The following is a 12,386-nucleotide window of genomic DNA, read 5'->3' as shown; positions in this document are numbered from 1 at the left end:
AAGTTTATAATATCTAGAGATGTGATCTTTCTTGAGTCTTCCAAGATTGACAATGTTGTTGAGTGGTAGCTTAATTGTTTGGATATATTCGAACATGAAAAGTATTTTCAAGAGTTTGATAGTGAGATTCCACATCTCCTTCTCTTAGCTCTATAATTTCTATGAAGAGCCTTGAAGAAATCAGGTTGAAGGAAATTCCTTCACCTGCTTTGTCAGGAAAGAGCTAAGAGACTATTGGCAGTAGGTAGCCAAATCTGACAAGCGGTGAGGGTACATGCAAGATACAAAGCAAGGATTAATGCAAAGGAGTAATGTAGAGGAGTGTATTGACTACATACATATCATCAAACATCTTTCATCCCACTTAGGATGCCTTGCATCGTGCCTAGTTAGTCATAAGATCATGTTGGTCACAACCTCAGTAGCTTAAATAAACAAGTGGTAATACTCTTCATCTTCTAAGCTATGTAATAAACAAGTGAAAGGGAGCAAGACACGTAGATCAAACACATGGAATGACTTTCAGTTCTTGCAACCATGAATGTCATTAAAGACGGAATTATACAACAATGATAAGCAAACTTTTAAGCTACATTAAGAGGTGTATTTCAAAAGACATGCTTTTTTTTCCATACCTAGCCTCCAAAGGGTTATGCATCAAATGGAGTCTTCATGCGGCCCTAATATTCTATCATACCTTGTGTTTCTTGGTCTGCTTATTTTTCTCCTTAGCTCCTTGAGAGTCATCTATCATGTCATCTTTCTTCGTGGCCCTACTTGGGATGAGGCCCTGGGAGGACACATCTATGCAATTTCAGGTTGCAAGGCAAACTGGGTAGTCAAGGGACAAAACTGCATAGTTTTTGGAGACAGTGGGTTCCGGCTGAGGGAAGGAAACTAGAGGAAACCACTGCGCATTTTTGAATGGTAAGGGAGGTTGGGATTTCTGTGCATTGCATGGTTCGAACAAGCAACGAAAAAGCTTGAGGGTTACATATGTGAAGTGTGTAGTTCAGGAAAGTTGGATGAGGCTAGGTTGCTAAGGAAACTCCGAAATTTAGCTAAGTGTGGGATCAGTGGAACTTATATGAATACTGATAAAACTTCACTACGATCACACACTTGAAAACTTATCGATACAACATAGACCATCCAGAACATATAACACATACTTCACTTAATGCAACAACCTTTGTGGCAGCTTACAGAAAGTGTGGCTTCGATTATAGACTTTGGGAGGATAAAGGCGACACTTGTGTAAGAGTGTGTGAAATAAGTGTTAAACATGTCTCATTATCATAAATATTTCACCTTGAAGCAAAAAAAACCTCCCTTTGCATGACAAGCAATTACCCCAATGCCCAAAGATGGCACATTCTATGTAAAGATAAAAGCATAAACAACTCTTAAGATCGAAAAGGGGAGCTTGAGATCATCAACTTACCAATAAGTTACTAAGGAGTGATTGATCACAATATCCATAGTAGGCTCTGAAATTTAAGTGCAGGACAAAATTTTAGAGGGTGTTACAGCCTCTACAACAGAGCCTTCACCTTCTTGCTAGCTTCGTTTTCAACTAGTGTCTTGAATTCTACGAACTCAGAGAATGTCTCATATTTGTTCCACATGAAGAAGATCCAACACTTCCGTGAGAAGTCATCAATAAAAGTGACAAAATATTTGTGTCTGGCAGTGTAGGTTGTCGAGAAAGGTCCATAAACATCATAGTGGATCCTTTCTAGGACTGCATGTGCTTTGTTGTCCTGATCATGAAATGTGGATTTTATGTACTTTTTTAATGTACATCCTTTGCATATATACTATTGCTTAAGTGCTCCTTTAAAGCTCGGTGAGTGGTTATTTGTTCTATAATATTCGAGGTACCATGATACAAATGACCAATTATTTTGTGCCAAAGTTCATTGACTTCGCGACCTTAAATTTCTCCACCTTAGTGCTTACTGTAGCACATTCTTCCACATCTAGCTTATACAAGTTCTTCACACCAACCCCAATCTGCTTCACCTTCCCCGTGGCTATGTGTCTTGAGAATGCTTTTCCTTTGTTGAATATTACTTCACAACCATGGTAAACCAACCACTCAATGAATGCTAGTAAACAGACCCCTAATCCATTACCTTTACCTTTTTCTACTATCACCTCATAATTACTGGTTTTGAAGGGCATCTTTGATGTAACGTCCAAGACCTTCCGCCATAATAACAAATAGAAAGGGTGAGAGAGGGTCCCCTTGTCGGATACCTCTGGACAGGTGGAAGGGGGTGGAGGGGGTCCCGTTGACAAGAATTGAGAAAAAGGTAGAAGTGATGAGACTCATAATCCATCTTACCCAAGGCGGGGTAAAGCCAAAGGCTAGCAGTATTTTTTGAATATATTTCCAACTTAAAGTATCGAAAGCTTTTGAGAGGTCAATTTTTAGGAGCATACCTGCCTTTTTGGTTTGCTTTAGGGAGTGAATGATTTCATGAGTGAGAATTATGCCATCAATGATCTGCCTTCCTTCCACGTAACTTGATTGCTCTGGTGATATAAGAAGAGGACGCAGGGGCTTGAGGCATGTGTCGATCACTTTGGAGACAATTTTATACAATACATTGCATAGTGCAATAGGTCGGAATTTGTCCGGAGTCTAGCTGTTCTCCTCCTTAGGGATGAGGGCGATGAAGGAGGCATTCAAAGATGGAAGCATCCATCTGTTAACTCTGGACTCTTCAACTACTTGCCAGACTTCCTCCTTGATTAGATCCCAGAAGTTGTGAAAGAAGTCTGAAGTGAAGCTGTCTGGTCTGGGTGCTTTCCTAACTTTGAGCTGTCGCATAGTTGTCTCCACTTCTTGTAAAGAAATAGACTTGCGGATTATTTGATTGTGTTCCTCAGTTACGATGTTAGGAATAATCTTGATGATCTTCTCTATAGCTGGCAGTCGATCAGTCTCCATTTCCTAATGCACCCTCTCAAAGTGGGCGAGGAGTTCCTATTCTATATCTTTATGCTTCTCTAGATGTTCCCCTTGTCGATTTTGGAGGAGAGTAATGTTGTTGTGCATTCTCCGTTGGATAGTGGTATGGTGGAAGAACTTTGTATTCCGTTCACCCTATTTATGCCATCATATCCTCGATTTTTGTCTCCAAAGAATCTCTACCTGTCTTGCTCTTTCTGAGATCTGCGTTTGTAGTTGACATTCCTATTCTGCTATGGTTTCGGATCTGCCTTTAGCTATGATTCTCTACTGTAATTTTTGCATTTCTTGTTCAAGAGTGTTTTGCGCCTGAAAGATATTGCTGAAGGTAAAGCGATTCCACTATTTTATTTTTTCCTTGATATGTTTTAGCTTTTGTTGGAGCTTGTACATTTTTTCACCTTCTTGTGGTGTGAAATTTCTCCATGTCTCTGTTATCACATTATGAAAATCGGGGTGATTCAGCCAAAAGGCTTCAAAGTGAAAGGGCCTTTGAAAATTGTCTCCCGGTCTTTGCCAGTGAAGCCTAATAGGCCAATGGTCTGAGCCAGAGAGTGGCAATATAGAGGCCAAGAGATCCCCGCCAAGATGTATTGCATTATCAGAGATCAGGAATCTGTCTAACCGAGATGAAATTTGGTGGGCATCTGTATGCTTGTTGTTCCAAGTATAAACGCCATTTTTGAATTCCATATCTATAAGCCTGTTGTTATGAATGCAGTTTTTGAAGTGCGTGCTTTCACAGTCCAGCTTGATCCGTCCTCCTCTTTTTTCCTCCAATCTTGTAATCATGTTGAAGTCCCCTCCTGTGATCGAAAGTGGGTGGGATATTTCTGAGTTGATCTGAGTTAGGTTGTTCAGTGTGTCTACTTTGTTTGTTTCCTCCTGGGGGAAGTAGACATTAGTTAAGTGTCCATGAACATTTGTCCCTGTTAAATGAAACTTGGCTTGAATAAAGTGCTTACTGGCATGTATGTTGGTAAGTGTTATAGCTCTATCATCCCAAACGATGGCTAGCCCTCCTGAGGCTCCCATGGCTTCCACTGCCACTTCTTTGCTTCCTCACCATGCTTTGGCAAGGATCTAATCCAACGTTGTGGAATTACACTTGGTCTCCTATAAGAAGAGAATTTGAGGCTTTTCCTGTTGTAGACTGTTCTTTATTAATCCTCCCTTCCCTAGGCTGTTGAGCCCTCTGATGTTCCATGAGATGAGCTTCATGATTCACGATTGGGAAGGGGATCATATTATTTGGTGAGCTTGGAGTATCTTCCAGATTCCACCAGCATCTCCCCTATGTGGATGGTTCTCTAAAGATTAGTTTTCCATCCTCATTTCTTGTTATCTTTGAAGATATTTCTTCCATCCCACTGATTACCAGTTTGGATGCCTAATGATCTTTGCTTCTGTGCTCTTGAGAGAATAACTTCTAAGTTCTCTAGCTGTCGCTCAGGAATTTTGTCATATTCCTTTTTCGTACAAGCCTGTTCAGGTCCCAGTATATCTAGATCTCTGATGTCGAAGCTCTCCAGTTCCTCTTCATTGTGTTGTATTGTTTCCTGCTCTGCCTCTGTATCATCTACAATCATGAGCTGCATCTGAGTGCTATCTACCTCTATACCTTGAGCAGTCCTTTTCTGCATGTTACTGGGAGAGGGCGTTTTGGTGTCCACATGTTGCTTAGAAGTGAGGGCTTTCTTTGAGCTTGATGGAGCAGAATGGGCAGAATTCTTAGGAATGGCTTCAGGTTGTTTCTGATTATCTAAAATATGAACCTCTGGCTCGAGCAGGATTTCAAAGCTGTTGCTTGTTGAAGGCAAGGAGGTGCTGATGAAAAGTTTTTTTACTGAGGTAGAGGGCTTTTTATGGGTCTTTTTGCGATTGGGAACTTTTGTGAACCCATCCGAGTTGGATTTGTCCATTGAAGGGGTGGTCGTGGATTTCATATTGGAGGGACAGTCTTGGAATAAATGGCCTAGGGCATGGCATTTTCGACAGTGGAATGGTACATGCTCATAATCTATTGTTTTTAACCATTCATAATCGCCATGGTAGAGGCTTACCACGTCTAGGAGAGCTTTGCTGAGGTGCATGTATACACAGATCCGTGCATAGGAGGTGTATCACTTCAGCTTTGTCTCCTCTGCCACTTTTATGAATTCGCCTAAACCATTCCCAATGTCTCACAAAGAGTCTTCGTCCCAATACTCCATAGGGAGAGAATAGAGGCGCAACCACACCGTGGCCCAACTTAGATCTTCTTTGTCTAGGTTAAAGCGCTCGATCCATCCTCTTAGGTATAGCCCTGCTACGTTGAGGAAATATGGTCCTCCATCCAATACCCTATTTCGGTCCTCCAGACAATTAAAATGGCAGTAAAGAAGCCCTTAGGCCCTAATTGCAGTGTTATGTGCCCTTTTGGCTTCCATTTGGCTACGATCCAGCCGTGTAAAGCTTTCTCTGTTGGCCAAAGGCCTATGAACTTTCCTATCAAAGCATGATCACTCATAAACTGGATCTGAGTGTTGATGCGCTGACTTGAGAGCTCGATTTTGGGTCTGTCAACTGCTACTGGCTTGCAGGTGTTTGACATCACTCGTGGTTCTTCATTTGTGTTGTTATTCATTGGCGTATTTTCATTCTGTGTTGTTGTATCTTCTGGATGGTCCATCCTGACATTTTCAGTATGTCGCAGGTCGTTTTCCGTATCAGCGGGGGGAGGCATCATGTCCTCCCCCTGAGGGGATTCCATTCCACGATAGCTGTTCCTTATTGTGTTGTAGCTGCCTTATGGCTGAAGGTTAATGGCAGAATGACACAGTCTGTGAAGGTAAACCAGTTGCAGAGCAGCGTCAAACCCTAAGCGCTTCGCTCTCCATTTTCTTTTTTTTGACATAAATGGTTAGTTTTTATTTAAAATTCAGCAAATCAGCTGCCGAGGACTTTAACACTAAAACCCTATATTTCCTTGTTATAGTCGGTGGGGAAAGAATATTTTGCTTTTGAATAGTCCGCTGAATGAGTTACACTGTGAATGAAGATAGAGGCTTGAAAAAGAAGTTGATTTGGCTGCAGAATGGTGCCTTGAAATTCCACTGCTTTTGCTTTCTGTGACGTAGCTCTAATTCCTAGCTTGTAGAGAGGATATCCAACGTGTCGGAGTGCCAGATCATCCCAAGAATCACTACGTTTTCTTTTTGAAATGTCTGGCAGAGTGTTACATAGTGTTCAAGAATGCCAAGAGCGGTAAATTAGCCTTGAAGAGGCCCTCGTGAACTCCCTAGCACCTACCTAGACACAGCAGTGAGTTCCAACAACGAACAAAGATCGAAAATGCCATAGTTGTGTTCTAAATTTTCCCTTCTGGATGAGTCTGCGTTTCCTAACAGCAGCCTGCTCAAAATGGTTCGGTCCCGAAGTCTAGAGAATCTGAATCAGTGAAATGCTCAAAGGAACAGAGGCCTAGACAACTCCAAAATTAAGGAATGTTGTAGTCCGATTCAACATCATTTACTAACAGAGATCACTTACTCCTGAGAGAACCTAGGTTGGCTGCCAAGTCCACCTATGAGTTTAACTTCCTCAGAACATGAGAGAAGGAGATTTTGTGGAACTTCGGCAAGAGTAGTCTAATTTTTTTGAGGATGGGGGCTAACTGCACTTGAGAAGGGATATTTTGAGAGTTCATAGCCTATATAATTAGTCTGGAGTCTCCAAAGACTGAGATGGAGAGGATATTCCTCTTGATAGACAGATTTAGACCCTGCCACAGAGAAAAAGCCTCTGCTCTGTTGCTTGTTTCATGCCCTAGACCCCAAGCAAAGCGCAGCTCAGTTGAGCCAGCTGGGCTTAAGATAACTCCCCTGCCACCCGCCTTTCCTCGGTTACCTTTAGAGGCCCCATCAAAGAATAGGCAGTGATCATCAAAAGCAGATCTCCGTTTGATGAATTCCTATTCTTCTAGACAAATTTCCCAATGAGAAGTGGCTTTAGCAGGAGGAATGGATCTATTTTGATGATTTGGAACAAGTTATTTTAACCATTGATCTTCCTCACTGTCCAGAATCATGCCATTTCTTATGGTGGGTTTAGTTTCTAAGGTCTCCCCCAACAGAGCTTTGATCTTAGTGATAATTCTGACCGGGTTACAACTCTCCTCCCTAAATATTATGTTGTTCCTCTCCAACCACAGTTTCCAGCATGTGAATTTGGGGATCCACATCTAGCCAGTCTTGAGAAGGCCTTTTTTGGAGAGACAGAACGGGGATAACTTGGCCCAGTTTCTTAGGAGGTCATGAATACTTCCTGGAAGCTCTATTTTGTCAAGTCCTAACATCAGGACACCCTTCCAAACTTCTTGAGCAAAGGGGCACAATAAGAACAGGTGGTTAGTTGTTTCTTCATCCGATGCACAAAGAGGGTACCTGGAGGGACCTTCCATTCCATACTTCCTCAGGTTATCTCTAGCGAGGATACTTTTATGCACTAGAGTCCAGCAAAAGAAGTCAATTTTGGGGAGAGCAGGAAAAGACCAGATAAATTTCCATTGAGTTGGCTCTGGGGGGACGCTAGGGACAACCATCATACTTTTGTAACCTTCTGCTACTGAGTAAGAGCCTGAAAGAGAACCCCACCCTCTTTTGTCCTTAGAAGAGGCCTTTAAGGGAGATTTTCCTTGGAGCAAATCCAACAATAAATTGGCTTCACCATCCAGCCAATGAGGGACCTCCCCCAAATTCCAACCATCCCATAGACTTTCTGCATCATTTTTCCAATTGGAGATGTCCCAAAGGGTTTCCAGATTGCTGGCCTGAAGCCAAGCTATGATATTTTCCAGTTCTACCATCTAATTCAAGGGATGATCTCCAAGAATCGAATCTTCCCAAATTTTTATTTTTATCCCATTACCTAGGATCCAATAAAGTTTATGACTGAAAAGTTTCAAAGCTGTGAGACAGATTTTGAAAAATATTGATCCTTTGGAAATTCTAGGAGGCTGGTCCAAGCACCTCAAACGCTGCCCATGAAAATATTCTTTCCACAGAACTCTCTTGCTCCATCTAGGATTCCCAGAAACAATGTTCCAAAGGAGCTTGGAGCCTAGAGCAAGATTTTGGGCTGCTAGATCCCGCATTTGGATACCTCCTTCCAAGAATGGCTTCTTAATAGTGTCCCAATTAACTAAATGGAGCCTTCTTTCATTATTCTTCCCTGCTTCCCACATAAATATTCTTAGGAGACCATCCACTTTACTAATAAAGGTTTTAGGGGCTAGTAGAATGGAGTTCTGATAAACTGGGAGACTTATGAGAACAGATTTCATAAGGATTACCTTCCTAGCATTATTCAACCATGAAGCACCCCAAGCTTGTATTTTGAGTTTTAGCTTGTCTAGCAGGGGCATCTAGTGAGCTACCTTAGGATTTGATTTTAAGATTGGGATCCTAAGATACTTAAATGACTCCGATGTCAGGGTTATTTCCATTTCTAATAGCCTTGCTATGTCTGTCAAATCTTTGATCGAGCAAATCCAGCCATAGATCGTGCTTTTTAGATAGTTAATCTTGCTGCCCGAAACCTCCCTATAAATGTCTAGCTCCTTCTTGAAGGTTCTAGCAGAATTTATGCTAGCTCCTCCAAGCAATAATGTATCATCAGCAAACTAGGCATGATTTATGTCTTTAACATTGTGAGCCATTCTCAGGCCTGGCAAAGTTTGGATCTGTTGACAGTAGTCTAGCTGGAAGCTGAGCACCGAAGCTTGAATGGTGTAAAGAAGCGGGGACAAAGGGAAACCTTGTCTTAGCCCCCTCGAGGCCTGGAAAAATTTCGTTGAATGACCATTAACCAGAGGCGCTATCCAAGGGGAGGCAATGCAAGCTTTCACCCAAGTTATGAGAACTTTTGAGAAGCCAAATTTCTCCATCACAGAAAATAGGAAATCATGTCTCACCCTGTCAAAGGCATTTGTCAAATCTAGCTTAATCACCATGCCTTTCTCTTTTCAATGACAGCTTGAATCAATTGCTTCTTGCACCAGCACAATATTGTCAAGAATCTTTCTCCCTTTCATAAATCCTCCTTGGTTTTCAGTGATGATGACCGACATAATTTTCTTAATATGATTGGCTATTATTTTTGTAATCAGCTTATAACTTGTATTACACAAAGAGATGGGCCTGAATCTACTGAAATTGGTGGCACCATTGTCTTTAGCAATCAAGGCAAGGAAGGCCAAGTTGGTACTGCCTCCAATCTTGGTACAAGTCTGAGATTTACGGATCATTATCAGAAGGACTTTTTTGTAGTGAACCCATCACGGCCCGCGGCTTTATCCGGATCCATGCAATCCAAAGCTTCTTTAATCTCATTCATACTGATCGGAGTAGACAACATAATATTTTCAGAATCTTGAACACAGTGAGGAATAAGATCAATCAGATAACCTTGAGAATAGATAGGAGGGTCTTCTGAGGCAGATTAAAGATCTTTGATGAAGGAGTGGGCTGCTCGCTTTATTCCTTCAGAATATTTAACCACAGTGTTTTGATAGTGAATTTCATTTGCTGTTTTGAAGTTCTTGCGTGCTTCAACTTACTTATGGAAGTAGCTTGTATTTTTGTCTTCGGCCTGTAACCAAATATTTCTAGACTTCTATCTCCATAACTCTTCTTCATCCCTACTTGTTCTATGGAGATCCTTTTGCAGCTCTACTTCTTTTTGAAGAAGGATTTGAGTTACATCGGAATTCTCCATTGTTAATTGATGGCCTGCTAAACTCTCACGCATCTCCTTTCTTTTGGCGGTGGGTGTTTTCAACCTTTTAGCCCACTCCTTGAGCTCCCTTTTAAGTCTCCTCATTTTTTCTTCCCACGCAAAGAAAGGGCATCCTAGAACTTGCCGGTTCTAGGCCTCGGAGACCACCTCCTGGAATCTTTCTTGATGAATCCATGGATAACTGAATCTAAAGGGAATGGGGCCAAGCTCTCCATCTAAGGAGAGCTCAAGCAGAATGGCTTTATGGTCAGAGGTGTAGTTCAGCAGAATTTTAGAGGTGGCCATTAGACCACAAGTTAAGAAGGAGGATTGGACTAGAAATCTATCCAAACGAGCAGCAATGTGGTCGGGGCCTATCCTTTTGTTTGACTAAGTGAATTTCCCAGATGTGGGCTTGATATCCTCCAATTCCCAATCTAAAATGAGGTCTTCAACCCATTCTCTAGCTGGGTCCCTAACCAGCGAGCCCCCCTTTTTCTCTTCTACGGCTAGCGTAATATTCAGATCACCTGCAATAATAATATTTTTTGGGTTGTGCAAGAAAATATGGGACTGGAGCGAGTCCTAACAAATTTTTTTCTCAGATGGTAAGACCGGAGCATAAAGATTGAACATACTTACTTGGTGGCCAGATTCTTTATGGAGGAAGTTAGTGAGTAGCCAATGGGGGCAACATTCTTCATGAATCAGATCATGTTTGGAGCTGTCCCAAAAGGAGGCAATCCCTCCAGAGGCACCTCTGGCACTGACTGCTCTCCCTTGGCCTTTATGCCAGAATGCTTTGCTTGCTTGGAGGATTAGAAGGTCCTCCAGTTTTGTCTCCTAGATGAGAAGGATTTCAGGCGAGTACATCCTTACAATGTCTTTCAGAGCTTCTTCTTTCAACCTGCTGCCTAACCCTCTTCATTTCCAGGAGACGTATTTCATTATTTACTGGCTTGGAAGGTTGTGGCTCCTTTTGGAGCCTGACCATGCTTGCACCTAGATTTGGTATTCATCATTCCTTTGAGAGTTTTCTAAGAGCCTTGGAGAACATCTAGATAAGTTTGTTCCTCTCTCTGTTTCTTCTTGGAATTTCGACCCCTGGTCGACTTGATAGGAGTGACTTGCGAGCTGTTTGAATCTGAGACTCCATCTTCTGAATCTCCCTCAGAATCGGAGCCTAAACTGATGCGCTCCTCATTTTATTCTTTTTCCTCTTGTTCATCCTCTGATGGAGGAAGAGTTGACTTTGCCTCTGCTTCTTTCACTTTCATCGACAGGTCTTCTGGTTCCTCTTGGGTTCCAATGGCATCTGTCCTTACCCCAGAGGAAGAACCCTCTTTTGGAACTTCTTTAGCTTTTGGTTTAGGCCGGGGCTTCACCAATGGCCCTGAATTTTTCTTCTCAGTTGGTTTTGGGACTGTCTTGCCCTTTTTGATTTCTTTCCATCCTTCTTCATCCACTTTTTCCCCAGTTGGAGCTTTTGGGCAATTTCGTTGGAAGTGTCCATGTTCGTGACAGGGTCTGCATTTGAAAGGTAGTTGCTCGTAATCCAATTTTTGATAGTGATGCCATTCTCCGACTGAAAGTTTTACCACTTTGGGTAGTCCAGCTTCCAGATCGACTTCCACACAGATTCTTGCTTAGGTATATTGGCCCTTCTTATCTACTTTGTCAATGAAACGGCCTAGGCCATTTCCAATCTTTTGCAAGGTGTGATAGCTCCAACAATGGATCAGAAGATTGGGAAGCCGGACCCAAACTGGGACCTCTTTAGGGGTATCGATTGAGGGATTGAAGTCCGGGGTCCACTTATTAAGATACAGACCCTGATTTCCCATAAAATATGGACCGTTTCTGAAAACCAAATCTCGATCTTCTTTGGAGGTGAACTGGAAAATGAAATACCCTCTTCCGACAACATAGCAGATCACATTGTTTTCCAGCTGGGGCCTCCAGTTGCGTTGGATCCAGTCATCTGTTGTTTTTGTAGAGGGCTAGCGTCCCATAAATTGTCCTACCAACCCTCTGTCAGCCAGGGCTAGGGCAATTTTTATTGGTTGGTCTTCTGGCAGGGCGATCTCAGGAATTTCCTCCAGTTTTTTGATGAATTTCGGGACTTCTAGAATCAAACGTTTCTTCCCTTTCTGTGAGAGCAATCTTCTGAATGCTTATTCTGAAGAGATTGGTGGGGTGGGAGAAGGCTCCCCACCCCCAGGTGCACTCATGGCGGCGGCTACGCTTCTCTTCGATCGTAAAACCCAGACGCGGACACTGTGCCAGCAGTAGCACTGGCCGGAGGAGGGAGGCAAAGCCCGATTGCAGGGATGCCGAGAAGGATTGGGAGCCAGTAGTAGGGGCTGCCAGGCAGGGGGCCTGCAGAGGGCCGCAGGGGCCGAGGAAGCTGGGGCGCACGAGCTCCGGTTCAAAACGCGTGCGCAGATCACCCTGAAACTCAGCGTTGCTTTCCATTTTCATTCGAAGTGAAATATCATAGTAAACATAGGTTTGATCTAAATTGGTCATTGTATTAAATATAAAGTTTTGTTTTAAAATGTTTTTGTCTCAAAATGCTTTTGTCTGAAATATAAAGTTTTGTCTTAAAATAATTTCGTCCTAAATTGTTTTTGTCTTAAAATAATTTTGT

This window comes from Pinus tabuliformis, chromosome J, assembly GCF_031772625.1.
Source record: "Pinus tabuliformis cultivar Carrire ecotype Pingquan chromosome J, CPIR1, whole genome shotgun sequence".
Classification (NCBI taxonomy): Eukaryota; Viridiplantae; Streptophyta; class Pinopsida; order Pinales; family Pinaceae; genus Pinus; species Pinus tabuliformis.
Note: the sequence above shows the minus strand (reverse complement) of the source record.